Source organism: Spermophilus citellus (assembly GCF_964194105.1).
Source record: "Spermophilus citellus genome assembly, chromosome: 1".
Lineage (NCBI taxonomy): Eukaryota > Metazoa > Chordata > Mammalia > Rodentia > Sciuridae > Spermophilus > Spermophilus citellus.
Genome location: NC_138182.1, coordinates 281,086,678 through 281,107,009, shown reverse-complemented (window position 1 = coordinate 281,107,009; position 20,332 = coordinate 281,086,678). Strand labels below are relative to the sequence as shown.

At 43.3% G+C, this 20,332-nt stretch overlaps 1 protein-coding gene across 4 annotated transcripts in view; it reads right to left on the bottom strand.

Moving 5' to 3' along the window:
- The window catches only part of SEMA5A (semaphorin 5A), a 492,204-nt gene that overhangs the window by 132,872 nt on the left and 339,000 nt on the right, over positions 1-20,332 (bottom strand). The gene's annotated exons all lie outside the window — the stretch shown is intronic.

The following is a 20,332-nucleotide window of genomic DNA, read 5'->3' as shown; positions in this document are numbered from 1 at the left end:
TCTCACAGCCACAGCTATGTCTGCTGTACTGAGCAGAGTACACACAGCATTCGGCCATTATTCTCCATCTAGGAAAGCCATCAGAGCATCTTTCAAAAGTGCAGATACCCAGGTCCCACTGCAGACCCACACAGTCAGCTGCCCGGATGGGTGGCCAGGACACCCGTGCTTTTGAAGGCTCTGCACTGATGCTGAGGAGCAGCCAGGGCTCAGAACTGTTCTTCTACCACTGCCTATCCAGTTGCAAATCCAGGAACGGAGAGAATGTTAAACCTTGCTGTGGCTCACGGTAGCAAGCTTTGTGGAGAACATCAGGAGAAAGAAATCATCACGGGGCCATCTTGGATCCCTAGTGTCAGAAGTGCCAACTTTACTTTGCTGCCCCACCAGGGGCAAAATGATTGACAACTGCCAACATGTAGGAAAAGGAATGAGGCATGTTCCTCCTTCCTGCACAAGGAAGTGCATCCTCACCTCTCTCCCTTCTCTGCTCTCATCTCCTCCCTCTTCTCTAGTTCTTGTTCTCTGGGTTGCTTTTCTTGACCTCAGATTTCCTAGTTGTTTTCTGTACTCTTGCACATCCATTTCTGACAGATCCCAGCCCTCCTGGCCCCAGATGTTCTACCCACTAGTGTTTTGTGCACTATGTATGAGCTTGGCCATTAGCACTACCCAGGGTGAGGGCACAGAGCAGGCTGTGAGGAGAGCAGAACACGCTCCTCTGACTTGCTGGTGAGGGCATCACGTGGGCAGCACCTACATCAGGGGGACACAGGCTGCTAGCCCACATGGCTCCCTCTAGTGCCCTGTGCTGTGGCCTCCACTGCTGCCAGCCTGCAAACCCCAGAGATGAAATCCAGACTTCTAGAAGCACCTGCAAGACCTATCACCAATTACATGAAATCAGAACAGACAATTGAAGAAAAACCAAGATACTGAGTTTCAAAACACCACAACTCTTAATTTTTAAACACAAAATGAAGGTAAGAAGGGATTCTAAAACCAGAAATAAAGATCAAGAACTTTGGGCTCAAAAAGATTTGGGTCAGAAAATACTTTTTATTTTTCCTGTCTCCATGAAAAGTCCTTACTGACTGGGTCATTTATATTTAAAGAGAGATGCACATGAGTTGCATGAACATATAAATGAATTAGCCTGGATTTACTTAAAATGTATATCTCAAAATTTTCAAATAAGCATGTATTGATTAATTATGAAGAGGCTACATAGTCATATATACAATTATAATAAGTAATAAGTCATTTTACTTCACACTAGCTGGTTAAGTATGTTACTTTTGGACAAGGTAAAGAATATACTGACATATGCTTCATTTGAGGAAGATTAAAAACAGCCCCTGTCTAAGAAAAGACTGTGTTTGTGTGCATGAGATAGAACAGGAGAGTAAGCATTAGGGTGGGGGACAAGGAGGCAGAAGAGGCAGCCATGGACTCGGCAGCAGACATTTTAGCACATGCCCTTGGGACCCCACTGGAGGACCCCCATTTGTGACTCTCATGCTGCTTTCTCTCCAGCTTAGCATGGCAGGGTAAGACTGGTGCAAGAACTCCATCCTATTCAACTCTTTAACAAAGACATCTTGCTGCCTGTTCTTTATTTTATTGATGGATTAGCATTTGAGAAACCTGCCCAAATGTCAATATCATATGTGCTTTGAATTCTTAAGCAATTGCAGTAAGAACTCAATTTTAAAAGATCTTTAATAATTTGACTTATTAAGTCATCATTGGTGAAAAACTTGCAGTATGGACTTAGTGCACCCTGTTATCTGATTTTGCATCTAAAGGAAGCTAAAGAATGACCGGGCTTAACACTTCTGAGGAAGGTGTGGTCCATCTGCTGGACCATGACCCAGGCCTCTGCTGTTTCTCCTTTTCTCTGGGCATCTAGTCACCCAACAGCACCCTCTGAGGTCCCCATTCCCTCCTGCAGCATTACAGGACCCTCTTCTGTTTCCCTGAAGCCCTTCCTTCCCTTGCTCACACTTCTCCTTGCTCTGTCCCCCATACCCTCTGTCAAGGTCACCTTCTGCAGTGGTGACCCCCAAATGATGGCAACCATCTCCGTCTCCCTGGCCCAGTTCTCGCTGCTAGGTGTTGGCTCTGTCCCTGCAAATCACCCTCTGTGGCCCCTTTACAATGCACCAGTGCCATTAACACCAACTCCAGGAACTGAGCCTCTGGGTCCTGCTGGGTCCCGGCCTCCTCCTCACCCAGGTGAGGAGCTCACCTGCTCCATTCCTTCCCACTCTGCCACTCCACTGCCTGGGTTTGGAACGCCTTTCTCACCCGGATTTCCCCACAACACCAGCTCTAGTTCCCTCGCTGGGTCTAGAGTCTACACTGTACACACACTTGACGACCCTGTTCTCCAGTCTAGAATCCTCTGCCCAATGTTACAACACGGCAGTGCTACCCACAGGCTCTGCTGGACCTGACCTTCTTCACCTCCACCCAGCTCCACCTCCACCTCACCTCCAGGAAGTGTGTGCAGCACTAGGAGCTGTGGTCACCCCTAGCCTGTGGTTCCTCAGGCTGAGGTGGCAAATGACAATGTCATTTTCTTTTAGAGGCAGAAAGACAAGCCCAGCCCATAAAAGAAGCAGTGCCCACTGCTGCCCCGCCACAGCCAAACATCTACTTGATATAAGCGGACAGGACAGCGGACATTTCCTCAAAGGTCTTTGTATTTCATGGCTGTTTTTACTTCACAACACTCACCCAGATTCGGTTCACTCTGTGTCTGTGCATGTGACCTCAAGCTCCACAGGGGAGGGTATTAAGTCACTTTGGCATAGTGGCTACATCTTGGCGGGTAGAGACTGGGTACTTCGTTATTATGTGTTGAGACAAGATTGGACAAATGAAGGAGGGAAGGGAAAAGAAAGCAGAAAGGGGGAAGGGAAGGAGGAAGGGAAGCTGGCCTGAATTGAAGGTCCTTATCACCCCCATGCTTGCTCAAATCTGGGTCAAAATGTTCCCATCATGCCCTTTGGCAAGAGTTGTATAAGTGAGTGTGAAGGTAAACAAGAAACACGCCTTTACCCAATATGGATGGATCTCAACCCAAAGTATCATAAACTAAATGTGAATGATGAAAATCATTGTAATTGGCTTCCATCTGGTAAATTTACCTTTGAAAATTTGTCATAGAAAATAAAGCCATACATACTATACATCTGAAACTCAAAAGTCTAGTCAAAGTCATTTGCAGGAAAAAAATGTATGCAAGATATAGATAAAGCCTTCTTCATCTTTCTTGACATTCTAGGGTGAGCTTTAAGAAAAGGGGGAAAAGTGGCACTTCCTGTTAATTGCAGCTCAGCTCCCCAAGGAGACGGGAAGAGGAGGATGGAGCTCCAGAATAGGAGCTGGCAGTGGAGCCAGAAACAGACACTGCTGGGGCACAACCACTCATTGCCTTTTGGTGCAATTGTCACCCTTTAATGTTATGAATACCCATGTGAACATCACGTATTTGTAGTATATCTCTCAAATTGAAAACCATAGACACCTATTATGTCTCAATCATGGCAGCTACTGAAAGACTCCAAAATGATCGAGCTGATTCAAGATCCAAGAATAACTGTCTTTACATGAAGGTATCAATACTTATTATACGAATGGCATATTTGTTTCATCTTAGAAATGAGTAATTAATTTATATCCTAGGTTCTAGATTAAATACATGATGCACACCTACATTTGAATTCTACATAAACCCTGAAAAATATTTTGGTGTTACTATGTGACATTCATTACCACTCCAGGCTTTTGTGAAATTTAAATTTAAGTTGGCATTCTGTATTTTTGCTTGTTAAATCTGATATCCCACAATATCATGAAACTAACATTCATGTTAGTACTCCCATTTTATAAAGAAATCCATATGGGGCTGGGAATATAGCTCATTAGGTGGACTGCATGCCTCACATGCACAAGGCCTTGGGTTCAGTCCACAGCACCACAAAAAAAAAAAAAAAAAAGAAAGAAAGAAAGAAAAAAGAAACAAAGAAAGAAAAAAAGAAATCCATATGCAATAGAATAAAATTGAACCCCATCTCTTGCCTTGCACAAAACTCAACTCAGTGTGGATCAAAGACCTAGGCATTAGACCAGAGACACTGTGTCTACAGGATAAAATGTAGGCCCAACTCTCCATCATGTCAGCTTAGGAACTGACTTCCTCAACAAGACTCCTAAATCACAAGCCATAAAATCAAGAATCAATAAATGGGATGGTATCAAATGAAAAAGCTTCTTCACAGCAAAGGAAACAATCAAGAACAAGAAGAGAGAGCCTACAGAATGGGAGAAAATCTTTGCTACCTGCACCTCAGATAGAGCACTAATCTCCAGGATATATAAAAAACTCAAAAAAACTTACCCCTAAAACGATTAACCCAACCAATAAATGGGCTAAGAATCTGAATAGGCAGTTCCCAGCAGAAGAATGCAGTTTACAATTACGTGAAAAAAATTCAACATCTCTAGCAATTAGAGAAATGCAAATTAAAACCACACTTAGATTCCAACTCACTACAGTCAGAATGGCAATTATCAAGAATACCAATAAAAATAAATGTTGGTGAGGGTAGGGGAAGAGATTCATTCATACATTGCTGGTGGGACTAAAAGTTGGTGCAACAACTCTGGAAAGCAGTATAGAAATTCCTCAGAAAACTTGGAATGAAACCACCATTTGATCCACTTATTCCACTCCTTGTCATATACCCAAAGGACTTAAATCAGCACATCAATGTTTATAGCAGCTCAGTTCACAATAGCCAAGCTACGGAACAAACCTTGGTGCCTTTCAACAGATAAAGAAAATGCTGCACACATAAACAATGCAATATTACTCATCCATAAAGAAGAATGAAATCATGGCAATTGCCAGTAAATGGATAGAACTGGAGAATGTCAAGCTAAGTAAAATAAGACAATCTCAAAACACCAAAGGCTGAATGTTCTCTCTGAAATGTGGATGCTATCACACAACATGGAAATGGGGAGGGAAGAAGAGAAGTTCACTGAATTAGACAAAGGGGAATGAGGGAAAATGAGTGGGTTCAGGAATAGGAAAAGCGGAAGAATGAATCAAATGTAACTTTCCTGTGTTCATATACGAATAAACAGCCAGTGTACCACCATCATGTTCAACCACAAGAATAGGATCCTATTTAGAATAAGCTATACTCTATGTAGGTATAATATGTCGTGATACTTTGTACTGTCATGTATATATAAAAAGAACAATTTTTTAGAATGTCCTGCAAAAAAATAAAGAAAAGAAATTGGATTTCAGAGAGAGCAGATAAATCTTTCCTAGGGAATATACGTTCAGATATAAACTGCCTTTTCACTGAAATGATGATCCAGGAGGTAAACGGTGCTAATGAAGAATCTCCAAGCAAGTATTAACTGAAAACCTTTGGCCGAGGAAGCAGCACAATCTGGGGAATGGGAAGCTTTACTTAGATTGTTTGCCTTCGCTTTTTAATTCTGTGAACTCCTGTAGAAGCCATAAACTGGAACCCACTGTGGGTGGAGAAGAAGTCAACATTCTGATCCGTTGATCAGCAGAGTGGCCCTCTGCTGCCCGTCTGCAGGACCAGTACATGGCATCTACTTCAGATGGCATCATGCTGTCCTGGCACAGGGGCTGCACTCCCTCCCTAGGAACCACGCCAACACGGGCATCCTGGTCCACAAGTGGCCAGCATCCCTGCTCCCCTATACTGTCTGTCTAAAGCAAGACTTGCAAAGACAAACTCCAACAACTGTGGGTGAGGGGCAGCTGTGTGCACACTTGCAAGTGAATTCGTCCAGGAATAAGGAAAAGTGACAATAGCTCAGAGACACAAAGATGGTACAACCCACATCAACAGACCATCCCTCCAATACGCTAGGGGCCCCCTTGCTCTGCTTGCTGGTGGTGAGAGCAGAACTCTTGTCCATACAGATCACCATATGTTGCTGTGACCAGTAAGTCATGGAAACCAGGCATAAATATAATGGCAGACAGGAAATGCATGGGCAAAACCAAATCACCACAGTGACAGAGACAATCATTTCAACCTCAACATTCGGAGCCATTAGGAACATGACCAAGGGGAAAAGCAAGAGCTGTAAGTGAAAATGAGTTGCAGAGGTAAGGTTTGCATGTTGTCACACAGCAGTGTAAATTCAGTTTTCAACATGACTACTGGGGAAGAAATGTTTACACAATACTGAAAAAGACAAGAAGAAATCCCCCCAAAGATTTCCAGCCACAAGAAATGATCCGTGAAACAGTGAGACTTGCTTCTCCAACCTTCACCCACAGGAAAATAGGTTCAAATCCTCAGCAAATGAGTTACCAAGTACACTGTGGGAACTGAAAAGAAAAGGAATGTGTTTTTCAGCAGGAAATAAAAGAAAAAATTGGGTTTAAATGAAATGATGTTTTTAGAGCAGAGTGTGGTCATAAAGCTGCCAGGACCGACTCCCAACACATTTCCCGAGAACAGAGCAACAGGCATGTGGGACCGGGAAGCAGCCCCCAGTGATGCCAGCCCCACAACCTCCCAACACTGCCGTCAGGTGGGAGCCAAAGGCATCATCCAGACAGCACCGTCCAATGGAGACGTACTAGAATCCACAGAAGTCATTTTAAGTTTTTCTAATAGCCACATTTTAAAAACAGGGTGGAGTGGGGGAGAAATATGTGAGTTAATTTTAATTATATACTTTAATTAACCTAAGTCATCCAAAATATTATAGTCTGCATATTTCATTGTATGATCTATATGAGATCATTGGTTAGATAATTTGCCTTCTTTGTACTAAGACTTTGAAATCCAGGCATATTTCCTACTTGCCCCTGGTTTCAATTCACACTAGCCACACTTTGGAAGGCTGAAGATGTGAAAAGATCAACAGCGGGGTACACAGTTATCTTGGGTGCTGTCTGCAGAGCCTGGTGCCCAACCCTCTGATCTGCTCTTCACCAAACAGGAGACAGTTAACTCCAAACCCTCACTATGACAAGCTTCACCCAGAGAGGTGTTCTTGGGCAGTGGTGGAGCCTTCTGGAGGTGGGGCCTAGGGGGAGGTCTTTAAGTCGTGGGAGTGTGCCTGTGATGTGAACTGTGGGACCCTGTTCCCTTCCATTCTCTCTTCTCCATCCCATCCATGAACATTTTTACTATGCCAGGCATTTCCTACCAAAAGCAATGAGGGCAACAAGTCAAAGACTGGAACCTTCAAAATGGTGAGCAAAAATAAACCTTTTCTCTTTCCAAGTTTATTCTCTCAGGTGTTTGTTATACTGACAGAAAGCCAACTACCACAACATTGCAAAGCAAATGAAAATAAAGAAAAAACTCAGGATATATTTATCCTTAAACTAAACATTTTTCCCCTAAATGATACAAGGAAAGAATATTACAGATGTATAACATGATATACAAACAGAAAATTATAGAAAATGTACATCATTTTTCCCCCAGTGTAAGAAATGAGGTCAACTTCTTAATCCAATAAGAGAAAATCTTGGAGGAGAACATGAGTGAGCTCATGGTCTGTAGCCATCTCTAACTATGAAACATGTTCCATCTTTATGTTTTCTAAATTAACCTTTCCAATGGAAACAGAACATTAGAGTTGGAAGGAAATGCAAATATATATATATATAAAATTTTTAGTTGAGGAAAACAGGCCTAGAGAGTAAGTGAGTTTCAAAGATCAGACTGTTGGCCAGCACATAGGGCCTTTTCAAATGGATCTAATACTTGCATGGGAATTTCTGAAAGTATTTTTTTTTAAATATAAAAAGCATTTAATGAAACTCCAAAATGGTGCATCAACACTATGGTTGATGAGTCCTTGAAAAGTTATTTGAGCTGATAAAACAGCATGTCGAATGGTCATCACTAGTGATGAAGCTGTGATTCAGTCACACGCTTATCTTACTGTGGAACTCAGTGTGGGGGGAACTGGTGCAGAAGTGGAGCTATGGCCACCAGGGCTGGCTTCCCCCTCAGGCTTTGACTCCCATTTCTATGAGCTTATGAGGGAAATGAGAGAATAAACCCATTAAAATATAAAAACTTTGATTTCAGTTTCCTTAAAAAAATAACATCTGAAGAACAAAACTTTGCTTAAGTAGTAAAGTTTACAGTAAAAATAAGACTCTTAAATAACTATTTGCTCTGTTAGATAAGCTCTATGGGACAACATTCAGTTATTTCTGATGGAAAATTGCATTTTTGGCTTTGGAAGAAAACAGCAGATATTTTCTAATTTTCAGGGTTGAAGTGGCTAAAGTGGATTTAATAGTTTCATCAGGATTCTATTTTTCATCTTGACAGTGGTGGTCAAATTGAATGGATCCAAGTGTCACGATCCCTCACTTGATATGCAGCTGTGCCATCCAGCAGGACGGGGACTGCTAAAAGGGCAATTATGTTCACCCAAAATTCATGTATTGAAATACTGCTCCTCGGAGCCTCAGAATGGGCCTGTGTTTGCAAACAGGGCATTTAAAGCGATAATTAAGGTAAAATGAGGTCAGCATGGGTCCTCATCCCATCTGACTGGTGCCCTATAAGAACAGGAGATTAGGGTACAGCCATGCACGGGCACAGAAGAAAGACCACATGGGGACAAGGGGAGAATATGGCACTTACAGGCCAAGGGGATGCAGAAGGAGCAGAACCTGTTCAGGCTGACCCTGGACTGTCAGCCCCAAAGCTGTCCTTAAGCCACCCAGCCTGTGGTATGCTGTTGTGGTGGTCATATCAGACCAATCTAGATGCTCCATATCAAAACTAGGAAATACAAAAATAGATTTGACAGTCCAGAGCCTTTGTTCAGAACAATTTCAAAGCTAGACTATAAATGGTTTTTCTATTGTTCCTGGAGAAACTATAAGTCAAGTTCTAACACAGACATCTTACAAATTATATGTTGGATTCAAATTTTAACCTTGTGTGATCACAAGACTCATGATATGAATATCTTATTATTTTCTAGTATTTCCCTTCTCTAAGCCCCCATATGTATGGATTTGAAATATAAAGTAGAAGAGGAATATGAAGGGCAGATAAAATTTTGCAAACTTGATGCATTTTGATGAATATTAAATAATAATTAATATGGATGGTGCCATTGCTTAATACCTTTATGTTAATGCCTCTGGTGAGATTTGGGAGAAATTAGGATTGAGTGAGCACTACAGAATGAACTTTCAGGTATCTGAGGAAATGTTCTCTTATCATAATGGATTTCTTCTTGGAGAATTTCTGGAATTTTACTTATATTAATATTTTAAAAAATAATAAAAACAAATATATTTCAGGCATAAAGGAAGATGATGACCGATGGACAGGAAGGGAAAGAAACATGGTCAATATACTGTAACATTTGCTCTGGGTAAAAATAATGTTTGACTTTTCCGACTTGCATATGATGTGATAGTGCCTTAACAGTAATAAAATTAAGGCTTAAAGGATGCCCACAGGAGGCACCTGTTCTAGGCATCCTTTAAACCTAATTAAACCCTGATGCTCCTGAGAGCATGAGACAGGAAAGAAGACTGATCCATGCAAGAAGAGCTGCCTGACACAGTTCCAAAACACAGATAAATATGCTTCCTCTAAAATGCAATAAAAAAGACTTAAAGGGTGGAGTTGCATTGTTGTTACATTCATAAAAATGTTCACTTTGTAAGGAAATAAATTAATTTCAAAAAAGAAAGAAAAATTTTTTCAGGAAAATGGGATATAAAGATGACAGGGTTATTAAAAGCATCAGACACTTAAAGGTATATCATAGGTACTCCATTTTTAAAAATTACTTCTCTAACTTTTGCTGTTTTCAGGGAATGCTCATTACTCAGTCTTCTGTGTGCTGAATCCAACCTGTGAAAGAGACAACTGGCCTCTCTGACAATGGTCACCTGTGACAGGTGGAGATTCATTGTGGACACCTGGAGCACTGACCTAGCTAATTTATTTTATTTCTGATCATGCGTTCGACTCTCTTTGACTCTGTGGCTCTGTGTTCAAAGAGGTATTTTTAGTGTTTGTCTCATCACCCCAGTTACCGCAGAGTGGAAGAAAACCTTTTGTATCTGCATCTGCATGGGTTCCAGGCCTTATCAGTGAGGTAATAATGAGACCCCCTCCCCACTCACCGGGCAGCTCATCGTCATAGCAACAGATCATTATATAAAGTTCACCAATTGGGCAGGTCGTTATCCCAAAGCAGCAGACAGCTAATATATGACTAAAGTTTCTTCTTTTAACTTGTAATTGAGCAAATGAATTAAATTGGTCTTGGCACTGGGCGCTCAGCATTACATTTATGTAGTAAAAGGGAATTCAGAGAAAAAAGCAGTTCTTCCTGGCTAGTACATGCCTGAAAAGATTTTAATTAACTCAGTTGTCAGATTCAACTAATAGCTTATTTTTTCCCTAAGAAGAATATGTTAGCCAGTTTAAACATTCCTAGTCATAGATTAAATGTAACATTCTTTAATACCAAAGTATTATTTTAAACCACGTTCCCCTAGGCCCCACCCTAAGTATATAAATTCTGGAGTCAGGCGCTGAGACACACAGCCTGTCTGGTTCATGTGGTCATAATGGATCCCAGAACAGTGCCTAGCACACAGTAGGTGCTCAAGTGGTGCACAGGGCTCAGTGGGCTGACACTGGGGACCCCAGGTTGGACTTCCAGAATCCAATGCTTGCAGGCAGTGTGGCCAAGATCAAGTTACTAACCTCCCTGTGTGACCTTCACTCGGGTATCCAACTCCCACCACTGAGTGAGTGTACTGTGTGAGTGTTGGGAGTGCCTGGCACATGGGACACATTCTGTAAGAGTCACTTTTATTTTCCTGCTTCTTGTTCGCCTGCAGGTGAAAAGTCCTATTCAGGTTTTGCCTAAAATCCGCCAGCTCCCTGCTTTCATTAGCACTGTGAGCCAGGAGGGGAAATGATGTTTTTCCCAATGCCTTCTACTGCCTTGCAAAACAAAACCTCAAAAGCCCCTTTCAGTGTGCCAAATCATAAGCCGGTGCTCATAGAAAATTTGCCACTGGAGTTTCCTGTGAATAAAGACCATATTACATTTAAAACAAGAGTGCAATTAACGGAGTCCTCCGGGTATGCTTTGTAAAGCTCTCCTCCAAACCGCAGCTGAAGTCGAGCTCCAGTCATTCTGTTAAGGAAGCAATTCAAGTTCCTAAAAGGAAATTAGTTGCCTTAGATTTATTTTCTGTAAATTACAAAACAACTACCCGGTTGGCACGGTGGGCAGCCCTTCTCTGACAGTCACCCGGCAGGAAGACACGGGCTAAATGTCCCTCTCATCCCCAGTGGTGAGATTTATACTGTGTCTAGTCCCATTAGTTGTTGATTGAGGTGGTTGAGAAAAATCTACGCTAAGCACTTTTGCACTTTTGAAACATTAATTTAAAAGAAGAATGAGAGCTCATTCCTGAATGGAATAAGAACATTATTTTGTCATTTCCCCCAAGTTGCTACATTATACCAATTATAAACTAGTGCCTGATGTTCCCAGCTGTTTTGTAGCAGGAGTCCTTGTGAGCGCCCTTCAGCTGTGATCACACCCATGGCCACGGCTTCCCAGAGGAGCTGAGCTCTCCTTTACTGATCCAACCTTTCTCCCCTTCAAAGAAGGATTTCCAATGAGACCTACCACATACAACAGGGGCTCAGTGACTCCAAACAGATCTCAGCCTTTCCTCTTTGGACCAAGTTTCTCCACTTAGCTAAAATCCTGAATCCTGGGTTAGGAGAAAATACTCCATGGGCCCATCCTGCTGTTCCGTTCCACCTCCCATCTCTCCACCCACAACTCCAGCCACTGAGATGCCTCACTCTTTCTATGCACCCAGGCCTTTGGTGAGCTCCATGTTTTATGTGTCCTGTGGCTTCCCCCAGGAAGGCCCTTCTCCACCTTCTCCACCAGGAAGCATCTCCCAGACCCACTGGCCAACATCCATGCCTCCAGGCTCATCTGACCTCCCAGGCCAGCCCAGTCCTCCCCAAATCTGTGGGCTCAAGGAAGGTTAGTCTTCTAACCGCTAAGTAGGGTGTTGGATTAAATGGTAGGATAAACATCTGTCACCTCTGACATGACCTGAGTGCTCCTCAGCATCAATAGCTGAGTCTTTCCCCATTGTCAACTGCTTTCTATAAAACTAGCTGTTAGTCCAGGTTTACCAAGTGAGTGAAGACTTCAGGATTTCAAATTTATGGCCTGAAAGTTTTTCAGATAAGCTCAGTTTTGAATTTTTCCTTTTTTTTTCCAATTTTTTTGTGGTTGATACTAAACAATACCAGAAAAATAATCACAATAAAAATCCTATCACTTATGTAGAGAACTTGATTAGACAAATTGCCCCTGAATTTCTATGTACCTCCCTTGTTGTCTACTCAGGAAAGTGGCCCAAGTGGTGGGGAGCTGCTGCGGATAGAGGGGAGGAATTTGAGAAAAGGTACGGCAAGAAGAGAGCGCTGAGCACTGCAGTCTGGGTCCCAATTTCATCACTGTAGAAGTTAATACAGGGACCCTGCTGAAGGGGACATTCAGGGTCCAGCCCCTGAGGCTGGGATTCTAGAGGTCTGCAGTGGGCCAGGGAACCATCATCATTCACAAAAAGTGCAGGTGGATCTAGGCAAGACGTCTAGGATGATCCTTAGACGCACATTCAAGGGCAGATGACTTCAGTCTGTCAATAAGGACACTAAGGACAGCAGCACCCAGATCAGTGCAGCGTGTGGCATCGTTCCTGCTCAGGAGGACCACCCCGGGACCTAATCACAGTCAGGAAGCTGGTGAGGATCAGGAGGAGGGTGCCAGGATCAAGAGTCCTCCTTCCCAGAAGCTCTTGTTCCAGTGCCTTAAAACTCCTATACACACAGGAAAAGCCAGTGGACAGAGTGTGAATACCACTTGTGAGAGACAGGAGGTGGGCTTCCATCTCCTCCCTTAATTCCAGTGAAAGTCGGTATGTAATAGCAGTGTGTGATTCTTGTTGAACAGATGCAGAAACAGAGACTCATGCAGGCTACGTCGCTTTCTAATGTCACCCTGTCCATCAGAGGTGAGGGACATATCTCCAGACTCCAGTCCCTGGAAAGGGGGCTAACTGTTCCTGAGGCCACACTGTCCAGTGCTTTTCTAATGACTACATTTCACGTCACTTTTGTCCTTGTTCTGAACTGCTAGCACACTAGCAACATCTGAAGGGTTCCATTTGACGCAGATTTCCATCATTCCCCGATAGCTTCATGACTTCCATGACTCAGTTTCCCTGCTAAAATTGCACACTCTGTAAATTTAAGACCAAGTGTTTCATCATGCTGAATGGAAAGGTCCTGCAGTTCTACTGTACAACATGGTGACAAAAGGTAAGACATTTTAATTAGCTTGATCATGTGATCACGTCATCATGAACATGGAGGACAAATCATTGAGAGCTACACCTTAACACATACATGTTTTTCAGTGCTGAGGTTCAAACTGAAAGTCTCCCTCATGCTAGGCAAGTGTTCTACCATGAAGCTACACCCAAGCCCAGTATATACAGTATTTATTTGAGGAAAATATTACCTCTGAAGTTTCTTGAATATTCTAATTCACAGAATAAATAATGTGCCCTCTTTCCATCCCAGTTTATTAACTTGCATGTCTATTAACTTGTATAAAACGACTGGATTTGTTCAGGGACTGGGTACCTAGGGTGTCCAGTCTCTAGCCAGGTGAGCCACTGGGGGGGCATCCCATTGCCTAGCTTCTATCACCTGGATCTTCCCTCCAGAAGTAGAACCGGGTGTGCCTGTGGTATGATTTGCACACACCTGCCTCCTGCCTGGCTAGTCTTGCTCCTGACATTGCTCCTTGTCATTTTTGTTCTGCCCCAGCACACAGGGAACTCAGCTCAGTCAGAGCTCTCCAAACCGACCTGCACCCTGCAGCAAAAGCCCTTTGTTGTAGTGGAGCAGCCTTGGTGTGGCCCCTGCTCAGAAGTAAGATCCTTCTTCTAATTTCCACATGCAGGAGGGACAAGGAGGGCACAGGCTGCTCAGGCCTGCAGGAGGGTCATGCAGTTGACACTGTCCCTTTGTCAACTGCTGACTCAGAATGGACAACTGTTTGTGACACCAATGCTAATTACTTCCTTTGTTCACTCACTGAGAACAAATTCAGGCCAGTTCTGGTTTAGCTCTTTCTAGAAAAATATCCTCTTCCAAGGTTGCTCTGATGTCTGGCCCTGGACTTGATGTCCCTGATCTCCTGGAAGAATTCCTTTTCACCTGGCAGGGTTCTGTCTGGGAGGTGTGAGCCACATACAAGATGCATATCCACTTACAAGTCTGGAATTACAATGTCCCCCTTCTAGCCCACATAGAAACAGGACCCATCTTTCTGGAGGATTTCAAATGCTTGTGCCTTACCTGACATCCCTGCCTGACAGGAGGGAGGGAGCCAGGTGGGGGAGGAGTGGGAGAGGCCAACAAACTAAGGAAGGCTGAGTAGAGCCTGGGCTTCTGGAACACACGGGAAGAAACAGCAAAGCAGACTTGGGGAGAAGGTGATGGAGAGGAAAGCTTCACCTTTCAAGTGACCTTGAGGAGGAGCAGGCATTTGCCAGGCAGAGGAAGGTAAGGAGGGCTAGTGAGGGAGGAAGGTGGCCTGACGAAAGAAGATTAAGGACAGTGGCCAGTGGACATGCAAGATCCAGGGTCCTTAGAAGGGCTCTGCACTGGACTGGAGGCAGAGAAATCACTTAGTTCACATGTGTTTGTCAAATCATGTTGGGTAAACGACATCATGTCAGATAAAATGCTGATCTCAGCAAGACACTGTGGAAAGAAGATTCTGCCTGCCCCTTATCAATCAGAAACAGCCCCTGGGCCAGGAACAGGTTACCAATCCAGCCACCTGTCACATAATGATGTTTGGGTTCATGGTGGACCACATACAATGGTGGTCATAAGATTACAAAGGTGCTGTAAATCATACAGTAGAGGGGGTAGAGCGAGAAGAGGAGAGGGGAGGGGAGGGGAGGGGAGGGGGGATAGTAGAGAATAGGATAGACAGCAGAATACATCAGACACTAGAATGGCAATATGTAAATCAATGGAAGTGTAACTGATGTGATACAGCAATCTGTATAAGGGGTAAAAATGAGAGTTCATAACCCACTTGAATCAAACTGTGAAATATGATATATCAAGAACTATGTAATGTTTTGAACGACCAACAATAAAAAGAATAAAAATAAAAATAAAATTCTTAGGAAAAAAAAAAAAAAGGTGCTGGAAGCTCCTGTGGCCGGGTGTGCCTCCTGTACCATTTCCAGGTTTAGATGCACAAAACGTACCACTGTGTTACCACTGCCACCAGGGCTCAGTGCTATGGCACGCTGCACGTGTTTGCAGCTAGGAGCAACAGGCCATGCCCGACTGCCTAGTATGTGGTAGGCTACACAGTCGTCATGGCTTATGTCAGCACACTCCTTGTCTGCACAGAGAGAAATCACCTGGTGAAGCACTTCTGAAACACGTCCCCAGCATCAAGCAATGCATGTCTGTATACTAAGACATTTCCTGCACCCACCGGGAAGGGTGGGTGGCTTTGTCCTGTCGGGCCATTCCGCGTGGTAGTGAAGAGCTATGTGTGCTCCGGTGTGCCATACAGAGGACGCAACTTTGAGGGTTATCATGATTGAAGTCCTGCTGGGTAAAATCCTGGAGACAGCACAGGGATGCACAGAGTGGCGCCCCTTGTGATGGCCTGCCAAATGCCAATCAAAGGAACTTCCAGAGATTCAAGGAATAATGGAAAACCATATGACAGAGAGAATGAAGGAGTGCTCACTGTATGCAGGAACATGGAAAAGTGGGGGGAAGGGAGAAGTTTCAGAAGAATGCATAAGAATCCTCTCACCTAAATTTCAAAATTAGGTAAAATCCTGACCATTTAGAAATGATGTATAAGCAAAGAAATCATAGAAGCAAAAATTCAGGTGGTGTACACTCTGGGGAAAGGGCATGGGCTTGGGGCACAGTATCAAGGGTCCTCCTAAGTCCTTCCTTAACTCATCTGGAAGTAAGCTCCTCAGGTTCCTCTTCTTTGACTCTTACATAGCGTTATATGTATTAAAAATTATTCTTAATAAAATGGAAAACTTCTGTATGAATAAAATTCTTTGCTTATGTAAAATTGTTTGGGGAACATCTGTGCACATGCCCCTGTACTATGTGATACCCTCCCCATATGCATACCCCAGACCTACTTTTAGATGCTAAGATATTAAAATGAGTCACTATTAAAAACAAAAGAAGGGGCATATGTATTGCAGTGGATTCAATATTTGCATATCCTCAAAATTGATGTGTTGAAAACTGTATGACAGAGAAAATGAAGGAGAGTTCACTGCATGCAGGAACACGGGAAAATGGGGGAAAGGGAGAAGTTTCAGAAGAATGTATATGAATCCCCTCACCTAAATGTGAGATAGTGTGAGAGTATTTACGGTGGGGTTCTCACACATGGGATTGGTGACCTTATGAAAGACACCTTTGAGAGGCTTGCCCTTCCCCCACGAGGGGACACAGTGAGAAGGTGGCCCACTGCAGTCCAGCAGAAGCCCTCACCAGCCCCCGAGCACACTGGGATCTGATCTCAGACTTCCACCTCCAGGAGTGGAAGGGCCCAGTTGTCCTGTGTATAAGCCGCCCAGTGTGTGGTGCTTGGTCACAGTAGTCCAGATTGACTCAGGCAAGTAGAGAATAAAGTGCGCCCGCTTTCACCCACCAACAGTGTTACTGGGGTGCTATTTTGGGAGGTGCCCTGCCAGTGTTTGGCGCAGGGCCTCCACCTTCCTCGCCTCACCTAGAGACCTGGATGTGGGGGTGAGCAGGAGTTCTGAGGGAAGGAAACCCTACTAATGGCATTGGGGTTGAAATTCTTCCCCTCCTCCTGGGAGGAATAGGAAGGTGAAAGCTGTCTGTGCCTCCATACCCCTTCCCTGACCATGATCCTTCCAGAAGACGTGTTATTCACAGGACACTGTGGCTTCTTCATTTAAAACCCCATCTGGTGAGAGGACTGGGGTTGTGTTTGAAGTAAGAGAAAAACATATTCTTGGGCGTAGACAGGACTTGGTGAGCATGAGGCCAGGGATTAAGGAGCAGAAATGGGGAGAGAGCAGTAGACTTTCTAGATGTGAAGTCAGATTCTGAAATAAGGAACCAAATGCCTGAGGGGCAAGGAAACCCCAGCTCGTGTCCCAGGGCCAGGCAGGACACATGCTCACCTAGATAGTCACAGGCCTAATTGTGGCAGAGGGCTAAGGTGAGAAAAGCCACTCAGCCTCTAGGAACACCCCACACAACTGACACAGACCTCAGGAGCCCCTGCTGGTTGGCTCTGGGGTTGATTTTCCTGTATGGCTCCCAATAATTCTGTGGGTGCAGATTTGGTAGCAATCTAGGCCACACAGCATGCCCAGTATTGGGCAGAAGGCAAATAATGAGACTTGGCCAATTTTTCTGTTTTTCCTAACTGTGTGACTAAGAAACAGCACCTGATCCCACCAGCAGATAGATGTCCTCCCATCATGAAGGCCATTATCAGGAGTCTAGTCAGACAGCAGGGGACGGAGGATCAGGGAGCAAGAATTCAGAGCCTGGAGATGGGCACAGCTGGTGGCCACTGCCCGCAGGGCACAGGAATGTTTCTCTGCTTCTTGGGTGGCACGTGCTAGAAGGAACACACCACTACTCAAGCACATGGAGAAAGGACTGACCACAGGTCATGGGAGAAGATGACAAAGACCTGCTCATTACAAGGGACAGTGGTCCCACTGAACTAGGACAAAGAGGGCTGGCATTAATCCCGAGCCCGGGTGCCTTAGGATCTCTGCACTCAAGGACAGGAAGGCCCTGGGTCTGAGGAGCCAGAGATGCAGGTTGAAAAGCCCCAGCTGTGAGAGTCAGAGGGTCCTTAAGACAGGAGGCCTGGTGCATCACACAGTCAGCAAGTCAGCGAAGCCAGACAACCAGCCCTGATCCAGCCCAGACAGGAAAAATCAGTGCTTCAGGGAGAGGAGACGATGCCAGGGTTACACACCCAGTAAGATTTCTAATTGACGGAAAAAATTACAGCTTGACTCCAAGAGCAGAGCTCATTATGAAGACCGCCTTATAAAGATTTGTTTACCAGTGACAAATCAAGGCCTCTGGTTAGAACTCTTTTTCATTCTGAGCCAGTGTTCTTTTGCTTAAGGCAAGATCTGTTTTTTAAAATTAATTAAATGATCATATCATTGAGAGCCTACATGAATTCCCTATGCTGATAATTAATACAGGAGATGACTCATAAAACTAAAGGTGAGAATTGGTTTTTTTTTCAAAATTCCTTAAACTTATTTAGGTATTCAGGTAATTAATTACCAGGTTTTTATCTTTATAAAATAAATGAAAATCAAGACCAACAAATATCTCTAAGGAGTTCTGGGGAATAAAAACCAACTTCTACGGGGCTTAATGCAGGATGGTTTTGAAGGACTTTGCTCACTGCATGTCAGTACTCCAGCCTCATATGCACACCATATGACAGATGGTCACTGGTTACAGGAAGAAATGTGTCTTGAACAAACCTTCCTTTCCTTTTTTCTTAACTCAATTTTAATCCCTTAGCTAAAAATAAAATGTAGTGAATATTTTCTCCCAATCTGTAGGCTCTCTCCTCACTTTATTGTTTTCTTTGCTAAGAAAAAGCTTTTTCATTTGAATCCATCCCATTTGTTAATTTTTGATTTTACTTCTTGTGCTTTAGAAGTCTTTTTAAGGAAGTTAGATTCTAGGCTGACAGGGTAAAGATTTGGGCCTATTTTTTCTTCTATTAGGTGCAGGATCTCTGTTGTAGTACCTAAGTCTTTGATCTACTTTGAGTTGATTTTTGTGCAGGGTGAGAGATAGAGGTTTAATTTCATTTTGCTACAAATGGATTTCCAGATTTGCCAGCACCATTTGTTGAATAGACTATCTTTTCTCCAGTGAATGTTTTTGGCACCCTTGTCTAGTATGAGATAACCGTATTTATGTGGGTTTGTCTCTGTGTTCTCTATTCTGTACCATTGGTCTACATGTCTATTTTGATGCCAATGCTATGTTGTTTTTATTACTATAGCCCTGTAGTATAGTTTAAGGTCTGGTATTGTGATGCCTCCACATGCACCTCCAATAAAGCACTAATATCTAGGATATATAAAGAACTCAAAAAACTTTAACACCCAAAAAATAAATAAGTAAATAAATAACCCGTTCAATAAATGGGCTAAGGAACTGAACAGACACTTCACAGAAGAAGAGATGCAATTGATCAACAAATATATGAAAAAATGTTCAACATCTCTAGCAATTAGAGAAATGCAAACCAAAACTACTCTAAGATTTCATCTCACTCCTGTCAGAATGCAATCATCAAGAATACAGGCAATGGGCTGGGGTTGTGGCTCAGCAATAGAGAGCTCGCCTAGCACGTGGGAGGCCTTGGGTTCCATCCTCGGCACCACATAAAAATAAATGAATAAAAATAAAGGTATTGTATTCAACTAAAACTAAAAATATTTTTAAAAAAGATTACAGGCAACAATAAATGTTGGCGAGGATGTGGTGAAAAGGTACACTCACACGTTGCTGGTGGGACTGAAAATTGGTGAAACCACTATGGAAAGCAGTATGGAGATTCCTCAGAAAATTGGGAATGGAACCACAATTTGACCCAGGTATTCCACTCCTTGGTTTATACCCAAAGGACTTAAAATCAGCATACTGTAGTGATGCAGCCACATCAACATTTAGAGCAGCTCAACTCCCAATAGCTAGACTATGGAACCAACCTAGGTGTCCCCTGATAGATGAATGGATAAAGAAAATGTGTCATATACACTCAATGGAATATTACTCAGCTTTAAAGAAGAGTAAAATTATGGCATTTGCCAGTAAACGGTTGGAGAATATCATGCTAAGCAAAATAAGCCAATCCCAAAAAAATCCAAAGGCCAAATGTTTTCTCTAATATGTGGATGCTAATTCACAATAAGGAGGTGGGCACTAGGGAAGAATAGCATTACTTAGATTAGGTAGAGGGAAGTGATGAAGGGAAGGGGAGGGGATGTGGGGATAAGACAGATAGTAGAATGAAACAGACATTATTACTGTAGGTATATATGTGACTGCATGATCGATGTGATTCTGCAACATGTACACTCAGAAAAATG